The sequence below is a fragment of the Rattus norvegicus genome, chromosome 9, assembly GCF_036323735.1.
Source record: "Rattus norvegicus strain BN/NHsdMcwi chromosome 9, GRCr8, whole genome shotgun sequence".
Lineage (NCBI taxonomy): Eukaryota > Metazoa > Chordata > Mammalia > Rodentia > Muridae > Rattus > Rattus norvegicus.
The window spans coordinates 90,609,461-90,631,374 of NC_086027.1; the positions used below are offsets into that span (position 1 = coordinate 90,609,461).

The 21,914-nt window shown below is 39.1% G+C and overlaps 1 long non-coding RNA gene across 1 annotated transcript; it reads left to right on the forward strand.

Annotated features, from left to right (window-relative positions):
* The first annotated feature begins 931 nt into the window (after positions 1 to 931).
* LOC120094719 (uncharacterized) lies at positions 932 to 21,699 on the forward strand. Its single transcript, XR_005489232.2, has 4 exons — positions 932 to 1,062; positions 10,447 to 10,647; positions 18,805 to 18,856; positions 20,634 to 21,699. It is a non-coding gene; the product is annotated as an uncharacterized LOC120094719 (long non-coding RNA).
* The last annotated feature ends 215 nt before the right edge of the window (positions 21,700 to 21,914 follow it).

Here is a 21,914-nt window from a genome sequence, read left to right on the forward strand (position 1 = left end):
AGATGTTTAAACTATCTAGATGTGACCTATGGTGCTCATTGGATGGAGACCTAAAAGAATGCTAAGAATTTACTATGGCCCCAAGTAGTTCTGGTTGTCTCTAGTCCCAAAAGGAGACAGTTTTCCCAGCTGAATTATAATAACATCTATTTTTTTCTCCATAATGTTATGATGAACTGAAATAATCACCCTTCACTATGGAGGCAGCATATATTTTTCATATCATATAACCTATTCTTTAGCAAATGCACTTAACTTTAAAATTGGAATAAGGAAGTCATTTTGTATGTTTATCATCACTTGGGAAAACTGATGTGGTAAGCTCATTGTCTGAAAGGAAAATGGTTATTTGACTCTGCAAAATAGCCCGCTTTTCATACCATCTGTAGAGTACTTCATTTATTTTGTTTTGTTTCTTTAACATTGCAGGAGCATAAAAAGGAAGCGACTTCAATAACCACTTAAGAATCTATCTTGAGCTCAAAGGCTATCTAAGATGTTTTTAAGGAATGAAAAGGGTAGGAATAAAGGGGCATGGCTGGAGCTTTCCTCTCTCCTTTGAGATCTTTCAGACTTTTCTGTCTTGCTTCAGATTCATGCCACAATATTAAATCTGAGGCTAAGCAGAATTCTTAGACTAAAGAAGCTGAGAGCAGCTAGCATCTAGCTACACAAACCTGCTCTTAATCCCAAGATAAAAACTCAAAGTTATTTGCTTCAAATAATCATGGCCATTTCTCAAAAAAAAAAAAAAAAGGTCTCAACGCCTGGCACAAATCAAGAGTGCCCTGCTGGAGCCATGACTACTGCCAGTAACTGAATGCGTTCCTACCATTGTCCTAGTCACTCTTTCTTCTTGCTCCAAAGACTGTTTTCATACAGCTGGAAAAACATCAAATTCTGGTGCATTGTACTAATAGAATAGATGTGGACCGACCAAAGGAGAAACAAGCATGGAGAGACAGTTGGTAGGTGCATAGAGATTACTGATCTAATCTCACTTTGCAAAATGACAGCAGGACTCTGGGAAGCTGAGAACTTCGTTAAAGAAGAGAGGTGCAGGTAAAGTCCCTGTGAAAAATTAAAAAAAATTTTTTTTTTGATTTTTGGGTTTCTTTTGGGACCTATTGCAATACTTTCAAATATTAGATTATGAAGACAGATCCATTTATTACACATCAACTAAGAAAGGAAAAGCTGTAGCATTATGCAATGGGGGAAGAGTTTTTCTTTGTCCTACTTTCGATTTCTAATAGAAGTGCCTACTTCTAAGGCAGGCTATATTGGAACTCAGTATATAGCTCAGGCTGCGTTTTGTTTTTTGTTTGTTTGTTTGTTTGTTTGTTTTGGGTTTTTTTGCTAAACATTTTTATTGGATATTTTATGTATTTACATTTCAAATGTTATCCCCTTTACCCCTCTCCCGTGACCCTTCTCCCCTCCCCCTGCTTCTATGAAGATGCTCCCACTCCCATCCACCCTCTCTTACCTCCTTGCATTGGAATTTCCCTACCCTGGGGAAATGAGCCTTCACAGGGCCAAGGGCTTGTCCTCTTATTGATGCCAGACAATGCCATCTTCTGCTACATATGTGGCTGGAGCCATGGGTCCGTCCATGTTTACTCATTGGTTGGTGTTTTAGTCCCTGGGAGCTCTGGGGGAGGGGTGGGCACCTGGTTGGTTAACATTGTTGTTCTTCCTATGGGGTTGCAAACCCCTTCAGCTGCTTCAGTCCTTTCTCCAACTCCTCCATTGGGGTCCCCACGCTCAGTCCAATGGTTTAGCTGCAAGACTCCTCATCTGTATCAGGAAGGCTCTGGTAGAGCCTCTCAGGAGATGTCCATATCAGGCCCCTGTCAGCAAGCACTTCTTGGCATCAGCAATAGTGACTGGTTTGGTGGCTTCATTTGGGATGGATCCCCAGGTGGGGCAGTCTCTAGATGATCTTTCCTTTAGTCTCTACTCCACTCTTTGTCCCTGGATTTTTTCCTGTGAGTAGTTCATTCTCCCTTCTAAGCACTAAAACATCCACATATTGGTCATCCTTCTTCTTGAGCTTCATATGGTCTGTGAATTGTTTCTTGGGTATTCTGAGTTCTTGGGCTAATATCCACTTATCAATGAGTGCATAGCATGTGTGTTCTTTTTTGACTGTGTTACCTAACTAAGGATGATATTTTCTTGTTCCATCCATTTGCCTAAGAATTTCATGTAGTCATTGTTTTTAATAGCTGAGTAGTACTCCATTGTGTAAATGCACCACATTTTCTGTATCCATTGGTCTGTTGAAGGACATCTGGGTTCTTTCCAACTTCTGGCTATTATAAATAAGGCTGCTATGAACATAGTGGAGCATGTGTCCTTGTTAAACGTTGGAGCGTCTTTGGGTGTATGTCCAGGAGTGGTATAACTGGGTCCTCAGGTAGTTCTATCTACATTTTAAGTTTTGAGTTTTCTCCTAACTATGTACAGCTTCTCAAATATAACCCATTCAGCCCTTTCTTATGATTAGCTCTTAGAAGCCAATATGTTCAATGATTTAAAACTTCTGATAGTATTATCTCTTGAGCCTGCCTTTCTAGAATTTTCTTTCTTATTCACTCACTAAATATTTCAATGTTACTAATCTTCAGAGTTAGACTTTCTTTCTTTTTTTTTTTTTTTTTTTGGAGCTGGGGACCGAACCCAGGGCCTTGCGCTTGCTAGGCAAGTGCTCTACCGCTGAGCTAAATCTCTCAGTGTTTTACTTTCAGATAATTATATGGATGAGCCCATCCACACAAAGTTTAGTCACCTTCAATGTTACAAGGAATCATGTCCAAAGCCACCTATCTACTGATTAAAATAATCATGGCTTCTTACAATTGCTGGTTCTACTAACAGGCAATAAAGCCACACAACAGTAATGTTTTTATCACCATATTCTCAGTGTAAACATCAGTGAATTTAAAATTTATCACACCTAACTCACCTTCAATTTACAGAGGAATTGGCTGAAGAAAGATACACCTGGAAGAGATGCTCACTCTTTTTAATGTCCAGGAGTAAAGCCAGTCAGTGTCCCCTACTTGGTTGGCCAAAAATGAGAGAACTACCTAGATAACATAATTGATTTCAAAACCAATGCAAAAATGTTTCTGATAATTATTGTCAGTCATAATATGTCATAGAATAAAAACACTTTAGGGCAACCAAGTCTCATCACCTTCCAAGTACTTCTAAGCAGGGGACAAAAGCCCATATCATCCATAGGATTATTTTATATATAGTGGGTAGAAAATATTGATCACATGATTGGATCCAATTTAATGTATTAAAATTTTATATTTACAAAAAGTACATAAATTTGAATAAAGACAAAATTTACCACTTTGATTTTTTTGTAACTGAAATGCAGTTAATTACAGAGGACTTTCCCTAAGGTGCTATAAGTATCGAAAGTGAATATATATATACATATATTTTACTGATATATATATATATACATATATATTACTGATATATATCAGTAAAATCAAATAAGCTCTGAATTTGAGAAAAAATTGAGTAAAACTATCTTTTAGTAACTCTGGATGAGACAGAAGGGATTCAAAACTGGCATACATACTTGATTTTTATGAAATTTGTCTAAATTTAACAAATGCCTACCTGTTTCACAAGAGGTAAAGAAAGAATTCCAATCAGCCAATCTTAAGGAAGTTTTGAACAACAAAAGACAACATGCTCAAGAAACAGTCAGACAGAGAGGTGTATTTTGGATTCACTGTTTTATATCACTGATATGGTTTATATATGCTTGGCCCATGGAGTGACACTATTAGAAAGTGTGTCACTGTGGGTGTGGGCTTTAAGACCCTCTTTCTAGCTCCATGGAAGCCGGTCTTCCACTAGCAGCCATCAGATGAAGATGTAGAACTCTCAGCTCTTCCTGCACCATGCCTGCCTGGACACTTGGCTCCTGTCTTGATGATAATGGACTGAACCTCTGAACCTGTAAGCCAGCCCCAATTAAATGTTGTCCTTTATAAGACTTAACTTTGTCATGGTGTCTGTTCACAGCTTAAGCTCATGAGGTATATAGGTCTTCCTAATCCTGTAAGGGAACGCTCACTACCCTACTCTCTTAGCTTGTTACTGGCATGAAATAGTCAGACAAAAAGCAATCTGAGGTAGAAAGGATTTATTTTATCTCACATTTCAGGGCACAATCCTTCATGTTGGGTAAAGTCAAGGCAGCAGGGCTTAAAGCTACATCTACAATCAGGAAGCAGAGAGAGATGAGTACAAACTAGTACTCTGCTCACTTGCTTTTTTTTACAGTTCAGGATCACTCCCCTTTGGGATGTCCCCCTTGCAATTAAGATAGGCTTTCCTATGGATGAAGCAAAGAAGTGCAGGTTGACAGGAACCGGATGTAGATCTCTCCTGAAAGACACACCCAGAATACAGCAAATACAGAGGCGAATGCCAGCAGCAAACCACTGAACTGAGAACGGGACCCCCGTTGAAGGAATCAGAGAAAGGACTGGAAGAGTTTGAAGGGGCTCGAGACCCCATATGAACAGCAATGCCAACCAACCAGAGCTTCCAGGGACTAAGCCACTACCTAAAGACTATACATGGACTGACCCTGGACTCTGACCTCATAGGTAGCAATGAATAGCCTAGTAAGAGCACCAGTGGAAGGGGAAGCCTTTGGTCCTGTCAAGACTGAACCCCAGTGAACATGATTGTTGGGGGGAGGGCGGTAATGGGGGGGAAGATGGGGAGAGGAAGCCTATATAGAAAGGGAGGGGGTGTTAGGAGGATGTTGGCCCGGAAACCGGGAAAGGCAATAACAATCGAAATGTAAATAAGAAATACTCAAGTTAATAAAGATTAAAAAAAATAGATAGGCTTTCCTATATCAGTGAACAAAATCAAGATAATCCCTTCACAGATAGGCACAGAGGTGCATCTAACACCACTTATCATATCACACACATATAAATTATGTACTGGAAAACAAACAAACAAAAAAAATTCCACCCTAATGCATATGGGAATGTGTCTTCCTGGTGTACGTATTTCTTTCTTACTCAACAACTCATAGCCAAGAACATGATTCCATTATCTCCAGTGGTCCATACCTATGGCTTTCCCCACATTTGACAGAGAATTTAACTTGGCATGAGCTGCTCTTGAAAAGCAAATTTCCTCTTCCCCTTTCCTCTCAAAGGACAATTTTTTTTTTATTAACTTGAATATTTCTTATATACATTTCGAGTGTTATTCCCTTTCCCGGTTTCCGGGCAAACATCCCCCTAATCCCTCCCCTTCCCCTTCTTTACGGGGGTTCCCCTCCCCATCCTCCCCCCATTGCCGCCCTCCCCCCAAAAATCTAGTTCACTGGGGGTTCAGTCTTAGCAGGACCCAGGGCTTCCCCTTCCACTGGTGCTCTTACTAGAATATTCATTGCTACCTATGAGGTCAGAGTCCAGGGTCAGTCCATTATAGTCTTTAGGTAGTGGCTTAGTCCCTGGAAGCTCTGGTTGCTTGGCATTGTTGTACATATGGGGTCTCGAGCCCCTTCAAGCTCTTCCAGTTCTTTCTCTGATTCCTTCAACGGGGGTCCTATTCTCAGTTCAGTGGTTTGCTGCTGGCATTCGCCTCTATATTTGCTGTATTCTGGCTGTGTCTCTCAGGAGCGATCTACATCCGGCTCCTGTCGGCCTGCACTTCTTTGCTTCATCCATCTTGTCTAATTGGATGGCTGTATACGTATGGGCCACATGTGGGGCAGGCTCTGAATGGGTGTTCCTTCTGTGTCTGTTTTAATCTTTGCCTCTCTATTCCCTGCCAAGAGTATTCTTGTTCCCCTTTTAAAGAAGGAGTGAAGCATTCACATTTTGATCATCCGTCTTGAGTTTCATTTGTTCTAGGCATCTAGGGTAATTCAAGCATTTGTGCTAATAGCCACTTATCAATGAGTGCATACCATGTGTGTTTTTCTGTGATTGGGTTACCTCACTCAGGATGATATTTTCCAGTCCCGACCATTTGCCTACGAATTTCATAAAGTCATTGTTTTTGATAGCTGAGTAATATTCCATTGTGTAGATGTACCACATTTTCTGTATCCATTCCTCTGTTGAAGGGCATCTGGGTTCTTTCCAAAAGGACAATCTTTTAAGTAGATAAAAAATACCCCTCAAATAAACAATATATTTGTCAAAAGTGACCTTCAGCAAAGCATGAACTATGCAAGACCTATATGTGTTATTAACTGACTGTGTATTAACCCAACAAACATGCAAATGAGAGTTATAGGCACACAAAATAATCAAGTTACCCACCATGCTAAGTTGTTATATCTGAACTAAGCCATATTTGCCAAGAATCTAACAGCTATTTTTTCCTTTACTGAAGGCCAAAGGGATGCTGATATTTATGTTTCAATACTCAAGTTTTAAAGCTCGTTGTTTTTTTCAAACCTAGTGACAAGATGATTTCCTATTGTGACAAGCTCCCCCACGAAATGGCAGCAATTAGGTCATCAAACCTTTCACCATAGATACTAATGAAATCTGTTAAGTGGAGGGTACTTCTTCTAAAGTCAGATGAACAAAAACTAATAAGTAGATGGATGGAAGTAATGGCATACAGGGTGTAGGAACTGGCCACGAGAGGCTTGGGCAACACAACGGAATTTGCTAGCTAATAAATTGAGGTTGAGCATGACAGAGCTAAAACCTAACTTTTATGAGTGGTCTCCCCAAGAATTCAAATTGGACATGTTGGGAAACACACACGCTGAGCTTTTGTCTAATCACAACCTTATTTTTTAAAAGGAATTTTTTTCACCATTAGTGAATATAAGGAAAAAGAATCGAGTACTGCCTCTTCAATATTTCTGAAAATAATGTGGATTAGGAATGCGGAAGTGGGTTAATTGGTAAAATCCTTGACATATAAGCATAGGAATCTGAGTTCAGATGCATAGAACCCATGTAAAACTCTGGATGTGACAGCACAGACCCACCCAGAATTCTAGGGCTTGGAAAATGGAAGGAAGGGGACAGAGGCAGGAGGACTCTTAGGGCTTTCTGGCTGACCATTCTACTGCTGAGCCCCAAGTAAGGGAAACTCTGTGTCTGAAATATAATCCTCCCCACAAAGCTTCAGGCAACTAAGAAATGCTGCGAGAAGATCACGCTAATTTGTTATCTAATACTAGTCAGCCCTGAAAGCCTACACACACGGATAACATTCAGGCTGATTAGGTTGTTTTTATGTGCACATATAGGTATGAAACAGCAATTAATGAAAAAAGGGAGGTGAGGAATTTGAAAGAAAGGAAGGTTGTATGGGTGATTTTTGGAATGAGGAAAGGGGAAGAAGAAATTATGCCATTAAATTATAATCTGGAAAAAATAAAAGAATTTGAAAAACAAACCAAAGTGGACAGGCTAGAGAGGGAATTCAGCAGTTAAAAGCACTTGCTGCCCGTACAGAGGACTGGAGAATGTTTCTTAGACTCCAAATCAAGTGGCTTACAACAACCTACGTCTCTAGTAACAAGGGATCTGGTGTCAACTGCAGGTCTTTGGGAGAACTGTATGTATGTGGTGCACATACATACATACATACATACATACATACATACATACATGCCTGTCCACATACACAATAAACAAAAATGAGGTCTAAAAATCATAAGCTGGAGCTTGGTGGTAGAGGCGGTACACACTTTTAATCCCAGCTCTTGAGAGGCAGAAGCAGGCAAGTCTCTGAGTTTGGGGACAGCCTGTTCTACAGAGTTAATTTCAGTAGAGCCAGGGCTACATAGAGAAAGCCTATCCCCCCCCCAAAAAAAAAACAAAAACAAAAACAAAAAAAAAACAAAGCAAAAAATAAAACAATAACAACAAAACAACTCCCAAACAAATCAGAAGAAATATAATTTGGAGAATGAAAACATTCAACGTCACAACATCTAGACTCCACACATGGGCATATACACCTAAATATCACACACACACACACACACACACACACACACACACACACATGCACACACATGCACGCACACACTCACAAACACACACACATCAGAAACCTGAGTGATTGCATAGATTATGAGAATATTTCTCTGGATTCTCAAATGAATAAATGAGCAGGCTAAAATACACATGAGTACTTTAAATTTGTTTCTGTAAGATAATTTACAAATTGTACAGAGTTTAGATCTTAGAATTTCTCTCAGCAGATCTCCCTAATTTTCTATGTAGAGAAAAAAACTTACATGTAAGGTAAAGGCATGCAGGGTAACTGAATTATTAGTGGAATCTTAAGCCTACTCCTCTGTGTTTTTACATTTTATGATTTCTGTGGATATATTCATATTCTGTCATGCGCTGCTAGCAAATAGAAAAACAAAAGATGTTAGAAACTTGCCCCTTTATAAAATAGAAATTGTGTTACTAATTGTCTCTGGGCACTAGACTGAAGTTGAAAGTCTGCTTCAACTATAAAATCCGTTGCTGCTATCAGTATAATGGAATCATGGAGTAATACAGAACACTGCCGTTGGCATGGTGGCAGAGGCCATAGGTCTATGGGGACCCGGGACTGGGATTGCCCATAGCTTTAATCAAATAAGCTTCCTTTCACAGTGAACAGAGGTTAATGACGGGCCTCAGGGCAGATCAAGGCCCCAAGAACCAGTGAGTCCTCAACTGTAGGAGGCCCATGTGATCCTTTCTGAGTCTCAGGTAATATCGTAAAAGAGGAAGTAGAAAGAAGGCAGAGTCAGAGGATGGAGAGCAGGGCCACATGTTCCTGCCTTACAGTACTGGCATGGCACTGATCAACTCAAAACAGAAACAGATGGCTACATAGGAACAATACCAGCCGGAATCATGAAAATATTCATAGTCAATGAAGTGTCCCAGGAGGCCCAGCTTTGCCCAGGGGCAGATTTTAGCATTTGAAGACTGCTGTATAGGAAGAAATTGTTCTTCATGATGTAACTATTGGTGTGCGCATCGTCCAGGGGACAGCTCCAGATCCATGCCCACACATCCTTCTTAAACCTAATAGGTCACAAAGCACAACAGGTCACAATGTCGTGAATGTGAGCTACGAACTTGGCTGGGAAGGGCTGGTGGAACTTGGAAAAGGTTAAGATGAGGGGATCAGTGTGGCCAGGATTTATGACTTTTTAGTATACTTGAAATTCTCAAAGGATAAATTAACTTTTAAAAGAATATTAGAGTCTGTAATCCAATACCTTCATTTCATAAAAAGAGGACTAGATGGTCAAGAAGGATAATTGGTGTGGGATATGACACAATTTATGACTTCAAACTGACCTCAGATTTAATCTCTCTTACTTATGAAGTCACAAAATAAGGAGGCCTTCATATTTCAGAGATGGAAAACTAATTGAAGGCCATCTGATCCCACAGTTTGACAGATGAATATGTTAATCGTTTTTGACACGGGATTATCTGTATTTTTTCCTTTGATTCAAACACATGTTCTGATGTCCTCAGCTTCTAACACATCCAGGTTCCCGGCTACTTTGCAATCACAAGTCATGAAGCTTACCTCACTCATATGTGAAGGAGTGACTATTCAATCTTTTCTGAGGGAACTTGCTCTATAGACTGTAAATGTATTTGTACATAAAGTTATATTGTCTTACAGTAAAAATGGAAGAAGTCTGAGAATACACACAACATTTCTTCTGGCATTCCTGAAACAATTCCTATTGCTAGCCTTCTCTGTGGCTTTTGAGTAGGATTAAATATGCTCCATACTACGTGTTGGCTCACCAAACCATACAAATAAGAGCGCCTATAGGGCAGATAACAACCATTCATAACTCCAGTTCAAGGAGATCTGACTCCTTCTTGTGGCTTCCGCAGTCACCGAACACACATAGTGCACAGACATGAATACAAGCAAAACACACATACACATAACAAAAAAGACACAAAGTAAAATCTGTAAAACATTTCTTTTAGAGAACAAGATACATGCGTGAAAGGATTACCTTTGTTTAAATGAGGTTCTGAAAATCTACCTGGTCACGAATGACATGTAACTAATTAGCACTGATTGCTCCCAAGGACAGTGCAGCTGGGCTTGATTTTGTTCCATCACAGAGAAAGAGTCAAATTGAGGGGATAGCATGAGACTACAATATGTTAACTTCCAGGATAATGATGGAATTCCTATGTAGAGTATGGGGAAAACAGTATACATGTCAGGCATTGTTATTCACTTTTTTAAACATATAAAAGAGAATGCCAAAGATATATATTCTTGTGGGGGGAGGGACTCTGAGAAGTCAGTTGGAACTGCATCCTTATACTGCCTTCCTTACATTGCAGTGGAAACCTCTAATACAGCCTCGTTCTAATGGTTTAACTTTGCCTTTTCTTGTTTTTATTCAAAAAGAGAAAGCTGAGCTGGTAGAACGGAGACCTGATAACACCGATATTGGTAGAAGCACTGATAACGTCTACTGGAAGCTGCTGGCATTAAGCCCTTGAGAACAGCTAGTGCTGAGAACTGCTGGTAACACCAAGGAGAGCTGCTCTGTGCATTTTTGCGATTACTAAGTTGAGCAAAGGAACTCTGAGCTGATGGCTAATACAGGTAAAGTGTGGAGTGATGTAAGAAAAGACACTTAACTGACACTGGAAAAGACCATCCAGAAATGGCAGCAGCTAGTAGTTACTTGTCTGCTTCTCACAGGAGGCTGGGGGCTTCAATTACATATTCAATTCTAACAATGTGCTGCACCAGATGCTGAAGACTTTTGTCATTTTATTAAGAACATTTCCTGAACATGGTAAAACCTTGAAGTTTGATTTCCACAGTTATTTCTTGTATGCATTGCTTCTCTGCTGCTGTGGTAAAATATGATAAGCAACTTAAAGAAGGAGTTTCTTGGGGCTTTGAAGTTCCAGAGGAGTAAGAGTCTATCACACTAGGGAGGCAAGGCAACGGACAGGCATGGAGGCTGGAGCAGAAAGCTCAGGGTATGTATCTTTTGTCAGCCATGGAGCAGACAGGGCAAAATGAAAGTGAGGTGATACCATGAACGCTCACACCAGCCTCCAGTGATGCACCTCCCTCCAGCACAACTGTTCCACCTAACCTTCCCCACAAATAATGCCAGCAACTGGGACCAAAAGTTTAATGGGGACTATGGGAGTCATTTCTCCTTGAAACCAGTATGTTGCCTGATTCTCAGCAGTTTAGCATCTCTAAGCGCCTGTCTCTACAACTCTAAATGATTAACTGTACTCTATACTGCAAGGTCTCCAGTTTCTAGTTGTCTGTCACTGACATCACTAAACATCTGACATGGTCACGTCCAACCCAGTCTAGATTAGGACAGGAATGATACTAAAGAGCTGACTGTTGGCCTGGGTGCTGAGGAAGGTCTAATTCCACTAACTGACCCCCATCAGCCAGGAGCCAACCAGAGGGTTGATTTGTTTCTCAGCACACTCAGTTCAGTGCAATCTTTTTGTTTTTCTAACCACTGATGTTCAGTATCCAATATGCCTTTTAATAATGTTAGTGCGGGTCAGAATCATATTTTCTACCCCAAGTATATCCAGAGAATGAATCTATCTATCCATCTATCTATCTATCTATCTATCTATCTATCTATCTATCTATCTATCTATCTATCTATCTATCTATCTATGTGTGTCTGTCTATGTATCTATGTATCTATCTATCATCTATCCTTCCATTTATCTATCTATCCATCTATCTACCTATTTGATTTATATCTATATCATCTATCTATCTATCTATCTATCTATTTATCTATCTATCATATCTCTATTGTTAGATCTATTGATTAATCTATTGCTTAACTATATCTATATATCTTTTGATAAATGATACATAGATGATAGATAGACAGACGTAGTATCAAATTTAACCTCATCATTGAGTCATTGAGGTTAATTATTAAAATGATACAACAGTTTCATAATCCAACTCTATTTTTGTAGATTCATCCATTCACTCATGTATCCATTCAGCAAATATGTGCTGAGATGTAGGGTTAAAGTCTTTCCACACAGACCTTAGCATGATTGTACGTGATCCACCTATTTTAACTTTTCTGCTGCTTCCGCAAACTCTCAGAAGTAGGCACGTGTACAGCTGGCTGTGTTAGAAGCCCGTCCCTCCAAGGGACAAGTTTGCCCAGATGTTAGGACATCGTTATGTTCCAACTCCAAAAAATGGCCAGTTGATTTGGGAGCTGTAGCTAAGCAGTATTCCTCAATGATGAGGATGGCTTCCCTGGTGAATGAACACATCTTTATGTGTGAGTCAGACACATGTCCAGATAGTGAACAGAAGACTCAGAAATAGAAAGTCTATCTACAAGTGAATGATGGCGGAAAAGACATGGAGATATCCTCCTTATGAGTACCAGTGCATCATGGGGATGGTGAATACCTGTCCATCATGGAGATGCAGGAAACATTAGAGCAAAAAACAAAGGGGAGGTAACTATCTTCAGATGTCTCATGTTTACACCAGGAACTCAGTCATGGCACACAAGCTACTCACAGGAGACACTTAAAAACCCTGTAGACAATTTGCTTGTTGCAACAGTTGTACTGTGGTGGAGTGTACCACATGTGTCTCTGTAGAAATCAGGATGTGGCGAGCATTGTACAGTATACAAGACAGTCCTTTCTGGAATGAATGACTTGGTACAAGTATCCACGGTTCCCTGATTCAAACCCAATCTCAATGCCAGGTTTATTGAATTTTCATGAGACAAAAAGAAAAAATGTCTCCTGAAGTGTTTGGTACGGACACACAAGTCATTTCTTCATGAGATGTATGAAGACTTTCTATTTGCGTTACTGCTTCTGAACATTTTTGTTTCCTGCAAGGAGCCTTCTTCCCCAAGGCAACCAGTGTCAAAGACAGTACAGCCAAACATAAGGACAAACATGCATAAAACAGCTAATGATATGAAGCAAACAAACGGTGTCATCAAGTTCCCATGGTGATAAATCACAGCTTAGAATGAGATTTAAATGCATAGAGGATTTTACAATTCTTCTCATGGTTTATTACCACTTCACAGACTGTCTCCTGAAACACTGAGAAGAAATAAGTCCATAAATAACCTGATTGCAAATAAAACATATTTACTTCATGCCAATCTAAAAGTCTGAATAAAGATAAATGCCTTATGTCGGGTAACATGGACATGAATGTGCATGCGTGCTACACTTGAACATATTCCTCAGTTCTTTTGAAGTTTCAAAATAAGTTTGATGGTTAACGCAAAAGCTACAATACTATCTGTTTGAATATATGTAAGTGTGTGTGTGCATGTGAATGTGTGCATATGTGTGTGTGCATGTGAGTGTGTGTGTGTGTGTGTGTGTGTGTGTGTGTGTAGTGTTACATATATGAAACTTATTGGAAAGATCAAGAAAATGAACTTTCTATAAATCACCTAAGCTAACACATGACACCAGTAGATCATATACATGTAAACATATATAATGTACATAAGATATATTTTAGAATGATTATAGTCTCCTGGCTTTCTTAGTCCAGGATGACTGGACTCCAGGGGTTGTGTGGCTCAAAGACATCTGAAATTTCCTGTTCATGGTTCTAGAGAGTTGGTAGTTCACAATCAAGGCACCATCAGATTTAGTGTCTGATAAGGGTTGGCTTCTTGGTTCACAGATAGCTGTCCTGTACCCTGAGCTCTTATTGAGAAAGAGTAAGAAATGTCCTCAAAGTGATTTTTATTAGCCTACTAAAACTGTATGTCACTTACTTGGAGCCCCTCCTCCTAATAGTCTTCAATGTGTTTCTTCTATACATACATTTTCGATTAATAAAACCATGAGGTCTAAAGCACTATACACCTGGATATCCAGGCATTATAATGCTTGAAGGTAATCTACACTCTAGGAGGAAGTCCCAAGAGAAATGCAAAAATAATGTTGAACTAAAAATAAATGGACTGAGATGCGAGGGGAAATGACAGCTTTGTTCTTTTGAGCAATGCAAGCATATTTTGGAAATATGTAACGCAATAGTGTAAATAATATGGGCGTGTAGAGAAGACCTTAAAACCTGGAAGCCATAAAAAATAGTCATTAAGGATAAAAGAAACCTTCCAGAGAGATAAAAGCATGCATAGAATCTCGAAGAAGCCCAAGTTACTGCTTCATTTTCAAGGCTGTGTGAAAATAAATTTCCATGGTTTAAGCTATGTGGTCTTAAATACTACAAGTTGCTTTCTGATGCCAACTTTAACAAACTGGGACAAGGTGAAATCTTACACACTGGTGCAGAAAGTGATGTCAGACTGCATGATGGCTCAGCAAAAATGACAGACACGGCACTAGTAAAGTCCAACATTCAGTGGATGAAGGAATTGGGGACTGTCTGCTAGAACTGAGGTGTTCAGTCCGTCCACCGGCTATCGACCCATTCTTCCCAAGAAATATCTTCCTTACAAAATGCAGTTAATAAGTTATGCTTGCTTTCAGAAACAATGACAACGTTGAGCTGTTGAGACCGAACTTGTTTGAGAAGACCCAGTAATTTACCATCTGACATCTCATGGATTTGTAGACTCTACACTACACTGTAAACTACAAAACAGCAGATGTTTTTTATCTGTTTAGCTCCATCTGATCGATAAATCCTTCAGTAATTAGCAAAATAGTATGTATATCTGCTACCAATATGGTAGCTACTAAAGATATGTGTGGCTCTTTAAGTTAAAATGAATTGCAATCCAATAAAATAAAAGTCTCAGAGCCTTCGTCCTGGCCCCAGTCCAAGTTTGCAGTAGTTCCCTAGTTAGGGAATATTTTTCTGATGACATAGGTGTAGTCTCATCACTGTGTGCTTACTGCCTAGATTAGCACAGAGCAAAGAATGAATTGGTTTTCCAGGGAAAATTGCTAAATTAGTAAACACGAGAGTAAGGCAGGAAAGAGCAACAATTTTACTCACAGGTTAATGGTTCACGTTTAGTCAAATTCCAAACTATGGCTCGGTGGTTGGTATAATTATAAGGACATGTTCTATGATTCCATCTCTTTATTAAATATCTCTAATCTAGGGACTGCTAGGAAATGGTGTGTGTGTGTGTGTGTGTGTGTGTGTGTGTGTGTGTGTGTGTGCCTGTGTGGGCACTCACGTGTGCATGTGGATGTATGTGTGCATGTGTGTGTGGTGTCTGAAATATTTCTTGTGTGTGCTAGTGTGTGCATGGAAGTCAGAGGTAGACATCTAGTGTCCTACTCTTATTCCACAGAGTCTCTCACTGACATTAAAGCTTGCCCTACACCCATAAGGAAGGGGAGGCGGGAGGGGGATGTTTGCCCGGAAACCGGGAATGGGAATAACACTCGAAATGTATATAAGAAATACTCAAGTTAATAAAAAAAAAAAAAAGCTTGCCCTTTCACTAGGCCTTCTGACAACCGATCTACTTCTCTCTTGCCACCATTGATGAGGAGTCATAAGCTCCCTTGATCACGCCTGGCATTTATGTGGGTATAAAGGATTTGATCTCAGACTCACAGGCTTGTGCAACAAGTACACTTAGCCACGGAGCTATCTCAGCATAGGGAAGGGCTTTGCCGAAAATGTTAAGATCCCTAATCTTAAAACAAAGATCTCAATCTTATTACCTCATTCTATAAAAGCAGGGAAATTGTCTGGTTGAGTCAGAAGAGAAAGGTTGCTGTGGAGGAAAGAGGAGAAAGAAGTAATAGAGGCAGAACCTGAGACACTGAAAGTATGAAGACTTCTGGGCTTGCCTTGCTGACTTGAAGAGGATTATATTTGAATACAGAATGATTCTTAAACCAATAGCCAGTGGGCGAAACAGCTCTGCAGCCACAAGGCACCAAATTCAATCAATTAGGCTGAGAAGAAATTCATTTTAGAATGAATCCCCCCTCCCAAAAAAAACCACACACACAAAGACCTGAAAGATCCTTAGCTTTGGACTCTTTGAGCCGCACTGATTGAACTTCTGACCCATGGAAACCATGAGATAATAATAGGTCAGTACGCTGTTCTGCTGTTGTAAATGTATCACTTATACTTACACAACTGCAATGCAATCATTAAGTCTAAAATTCCACTTTTAAGGATGACCGTAGGGCTGGAGAGGTGGCTCAGTGGTTAAGAATACCGACTGCTCTTCCAGAGGTCCTGAGTTCAATTCCCAGCAACACATGGTGGCTCACAACCATCTGTAATGGGATCTGATGTCCTCTTCTGGTGTGTCTGAAGACAGCTACAGTGTACTCATATAGATAAAATAAGTAATTTTTTTAAAAAGAATGATTATAAGTAAAGCATAAATAATTATATAACTACTGACCTACATTGTAGATACTGCTTCTAACAGGATTTAAGGAATAGGAAAATATTTAGTTTATTTGAGACAAACTCGGTTTCTGACCCTGATTTAACGGTGTATCATCAGCCCCAACAGGTAGGGGGAGGCTAGCAGTACTAACCAAGGCAAGTAAGATATGGGGCATGAAGGGACTCCTTGCCAATTCCACCATGCCCAACAACTTGTATATTATTAATTCAATTCAAAATAAATTGGATTGGAACACTTCTTTGCAGAGTGACATACGCACACAAAAGGGATAAAACAAGCAAACAGAGAAAAAATAAAGGTGAAAAAGTTATCACTAACTGTGCAATGATGTCCACAGCATCTTTGATCTTTCTTCCTCTGCAGTTTTTGGTTGAGATACCCAATAAAACATATTTAATATGTAATCATAGTGATCATTTTTTTCAGGTAGTCCACACAAATATAAACGGCACAGTTACATATGTGTGGATATTTGGTGCCTCGTAAGTAGTTTGCCAATGTCTTTAAGATGGTAACGACATATATCTAGAAGTACAAACGACCTTTATGGAGTGTAGTGTAGGAAAACTCAGCTTCCTCCTCCAGGACAGTGTCTTCTTTTGACTCCCAACCCAAGGCTTTGCTTCTCACTGTCTCAAACAGTTTAGTGTTTCGTGAACTTCCTGCCTTTTGACTTATTTTCCTTTAACTGTGAAACTACTGTTTTATTCTGAGCTTCTCTTATGAAATACATGCACTATTAGTAAAACTCCAGAGAACATTTATCAAACCACTCTGAAGAAAGCACACCTCCCACCTACAGTGTGCATTCTCTCCTTCCTATGCAAGCTCACTGTTCTCTTTTACATTTTAAATTTATTTTCTTGGTACAAACCATGGAACAAACTGTTATGAGAATTCTGTACCCAGAACTCATGGTCTAATAAAGCCCATTAATTTAATAAGCTAGCAATATGAACAAATGATCAAACCAAACTTATTTGGGATTAAGTGACTTATTAATTAATGACACATAAATGTTATATAATTGCATAAAGTCAAAATATGCTAAATTGAGTATTATTATTCGAATCTTTGATATAATTTATTAATCATGTAAATTATGATTTATTTTATAACCCTAAAATTTATTAAATGTTCTATTGATGTTGGGATTTGATAATGACTATATCAGTTAGATGAATTATTATTCTATTAAGTTTTTTTCAATCAGAGTTTTTTGTTGTCAAGTTTCAGTCCTAATCCACCTGTCACTCAGTGATAAAGATCAAGAACTCTGAACAATTATCAGAGAAATGTTAGTTCCTTGTTCTTCAAGGCAGATTGAGTTACACTTATTTTTGTTGTTTGTACCGTTTCGCTTTGTTGTAGTAGGGCTTAATTCACATACACCAACATTCTTACCTGTATTATAGCCTTACTTTTATGACTTTACTTATGTATTTAGTTTCGCTAATCTGGAGGTAAGGAACAAAGGAAAAATACCCTAGAAAAGTTGACTGTTCAGTGTAAATGGTCTTAAGACCAGTAAAGAAACAAAACAACAACAACAAAAACAAAACAAAATAATGAACTCTACACCTGAGACATCTTACTTTGTTGTTAAGTGAAAGTTTTATTGATGACACGGCACAGTAATCAAATCATTTACAAGCTCAATAAGTAAAAATAAATAAATAAATAAATAAATAAATAAATAAATAAATAAATAAATAAATAAATAAAAACATTAAAAAGCTGAGAAGAGTGGTTGGGTGATGGAACAGCCTCTCAGAGGCAAAGGGGAAGTAGGATGGGGTGAAGAACTGGGAGAAGGGACTGGGAAGGGGGACAAAATTTGGAATGTAAATAGATGAAATGATTTAATAAAAAGCTGAGAGGTATTTCCCACATCTGTTCATACTCTAAAAATGTTAACTGCTACTGCTCATCTTGAAGGATGTATGGCTGGAACTCCAAGAACCTCTTCATATCGAGTCTCAATTTTGGGACATTGTAGGTAAGGCTGGTGTGTTAAAATCCTCAAGATTAATTAATGAAGTAAAATGAGGGCTTCTCTCAATGAACCAATGAACTTGCCTAAAGAGCTCTTCTAACATCTCAGGCAATTAGATATCTAAGAGTGTTCTAGAAGGATACTTATGTCAACTCCTTTCTGTCCTCACGCATCCAACTTATATCACTAAAACACTGGACATCTCTTCTTATATAGAAGCCAATGTGATCTGTATGCAGTGTTTTGTCAAATATTTTTGAGTCTAAAAATACATGACATAAACAAAACTATTTCCAAACTTAGGTAACTGGAAGAATGAATGGATGGTTTTCCATCAGCAGCCATTTCACCCACAGATTCTCATTTAAATCCCTTCTTTCTTTGTCAGGCCCAGGAAACCACGAAGAGAAAGAGGAAGTTCCTCAACTGAAGACCACCATGTGAGTCTACAAACAGGCACGTGAGTGACGAGTGCAGTTGTACAAGCTCAAGCAAAGGAGAGGAACTTTCTCTCGAACACTTTACGAAAGCCAAAGAAGTAAAACAGCAGATTCAGGGGATTATTTTTGAGTTCAGAGCAAATATTCTATGTAAAGCTTTTAGTAGAACATATCCTATGTATTATGAGTATAGGATTAGTTTCATATTACTAATTTTAATAGGAGATTCCCTTTCATTTTCATTATTTACTCCGTTTATCTGGCCAAAGAAACAAAATCAATTGCATGGCTCCTTTTTAGTATTTCAAATGCTCTCTGTAGTCTCTCCTTGTGTCTCCCAAGAGAAAAGAAGTAGCCCAAGAAGCAGAATGTGGCCTTTTCGGGCAGGTTGCCTCAATGGAAAGAGCTATGGTGTATCTAAGGAGGACCCACTTCTCTAAGTCCCTGGGTTTCTGTGGTATGGCATGGAAATGCCCTGTTTGTATCCATTGGCTTTAAGTTTGTGCTTCTTGTTTCTGTGCTGCATGCAAACTGAACCAGTATTTTTTTCTTATAAAATCAACTCAGACACATGACAATGACAGTCACAAAGCCAACTGTGTCCATTTACACTTAGTTTACAGAAGAGGGATTTGAAAGAAGCACATAGTTCTTAAGCCATAGTCACATTTTCAAACACAGCTTTTACCAGGAAGCTCTATGATCACATGAGATGTTGTCTTGGTTAAGGTTTCTATTGCTGTGATCAAACAGCTTGAGCATCTAGAAACTTTGGGAGGAACGATGTTATTTCACTTCTACTTCCACATCATAGTCCAGGAGAATTTAAGTTAGGAATCTGGAGTAAGGAACCAAGCAGAGGTCAAGGAAGTGTGCCGTTTACTGGCTCGCTTCTCATGACCCACTCATCCTGCTTCTTTACACATCCCAGAGCCACCTGCACACTAAGAGTACTACCTACAAAGGGCTAGGCATTCCCAAATCAATCAACAATTAAGAAACTCCTGTCTAGGTTTGCCTATAAGCTAATCAGATTGATACAAACTCTGAATTGTGGCCACACTATTAGAGATAAGATCCTATCATTACATGGATCCCTGGAAAGTAGCCCTTAGCGAAAGGGTGACTTGTCCTTGGTCTAATATCAACCATGTGAGTGATAGTCTGCAACACTAATATAACCAACAACACAACCATGGCCGACCTATGGCTACGGTGGAAAACCTCTATGCTACCTTTCATAACCCATAGCTCTACAAAGGAGCACACAGTTGTCCTTTGCCTCTTTCCCTCTCTTGCACAGGTTATTCCTGGCCCTATCTCTTTCTGTAAGGCTTATTTGTGAAGCTTCAACTCAGGTATGGCATTGAGGGTTGAAACATGAAAGAGAATAGTCAAGCTAAGTAATTTCTGGGCAAAGAAATTCTGATTGTATACATGAACCATGGAGCAAGAGTCATGGCTTTGTGGGATTTAAGACAAATCTGAGAAGAAACCACCTGCAGATAGATTTGAAAATAGATGCCCCTCAGAACCATATTGCATTAAAGAGCAAGAGAGGGAGGAAGAAGAAAAAACGTGGTTGGGTACAGAGAATTTGTCAAATATCTCTTCTTTGTGAGTCTGGCCGGATTTATTGATTTGTTTCTTTGTTTTTACAAATTGTCAATTTTTCTCCTTACAAAATGTTTTGAAAGAATCTGTGTCTATCATTTGCTATTTGGAGGCAGAGCCTCATGGATTTGCCCTGAAAATGCCCTCTGATGATTCATTCCAGGGCATTAATAGAGCTGAAATCAAAGGACCAACATCTACAGGAAGCAGAAGACAGATGTGAAAGGTGCACATACTGCTTTTTTGTCTATGCCAAGTGACATGTTAACTGCCCCTGCAGAAGTCAAGGAAGGTAAATTCCATTCATAGAGGAATCTCAGAGAAACTCTAGTAGTCTAAGAATCTAACAATACAAGCAAATTCATTTCATTCTATCTGCCCCCACTCCCTAGAGACAAAACCAACAAATGACTTCAGCAGAAATACTACATAGCAACAGGAGAGGAATCTGCTGTTTGCATCACAGAGTGCCAGAACTAAGTTGAGCACGGTGACCTGGGACTGTGGAAAAAAGTAGGAGTTAGAGACCATCCTGGCTGCCAGGAATTGATGAAGCTAACTAAACTACATGAGACAATGTCTCAAAAATAAACAAATAAGATAATTATTGGAGATTATCTATTGGTAGCAATATGCATTTAATGTTATGTATATATTGAACCCAGAAACAAGCCTGATAAAAAGAGAAAAGGAAATCAACAAAATAATACGGACTTGTCACATTTGCCTATATTGTTATGGATTGTAAAACTTAATTAGGGACCAAGTATGCTCCAACATACAGCAAAGACACATGTTCCACTATGTTTGTAGCAGCTTTATTTATAATAGCCAGAAGGTGGAAAGAACCCAGATGCCCTTCAATAGAGGAATGGATACAGAAAATGTGGTACATCTACAAAATGGAGTACTACTCAGCTATCAAAAACAATGGTTTCATGAAATTCATAGGCAATTAGAAAATATCATCCTGAGTGAGGGAACCCAATCACAAAAACATCACACATGGTATGCACACACTGATGAGTGGATATTATCCCAAAAGCTAAAATTAACCAAGATACAATCCACAGACCACATGAAGTTCAAGAAGAAGGATGACCAAAGTGTGGATGCTTCAGTCCTTCTTAAAAAGGGGGAACAAAAATATTCATAGGAGGGGATATGGAGACAAAGTTTGGAGCAGAGACTAAAGGAATGGCTATTCAGAGCCTGCCCCACCTGGGGATCCAGCCCATACATATATATATATATATATATATATATATATATATATATATATATATATATATATATATACAGCCACCAAAACTAGACAATATTGATGAAGCCAAGAAATGCATGCTGACAGGAGCCTGATATAGCCTCCTGAGAGGCTCAGCCAGAGCATGACAAATACAGAGGCAAATGCTCCAGCAAACCATTGAAGCTCCCCATTGAAGAA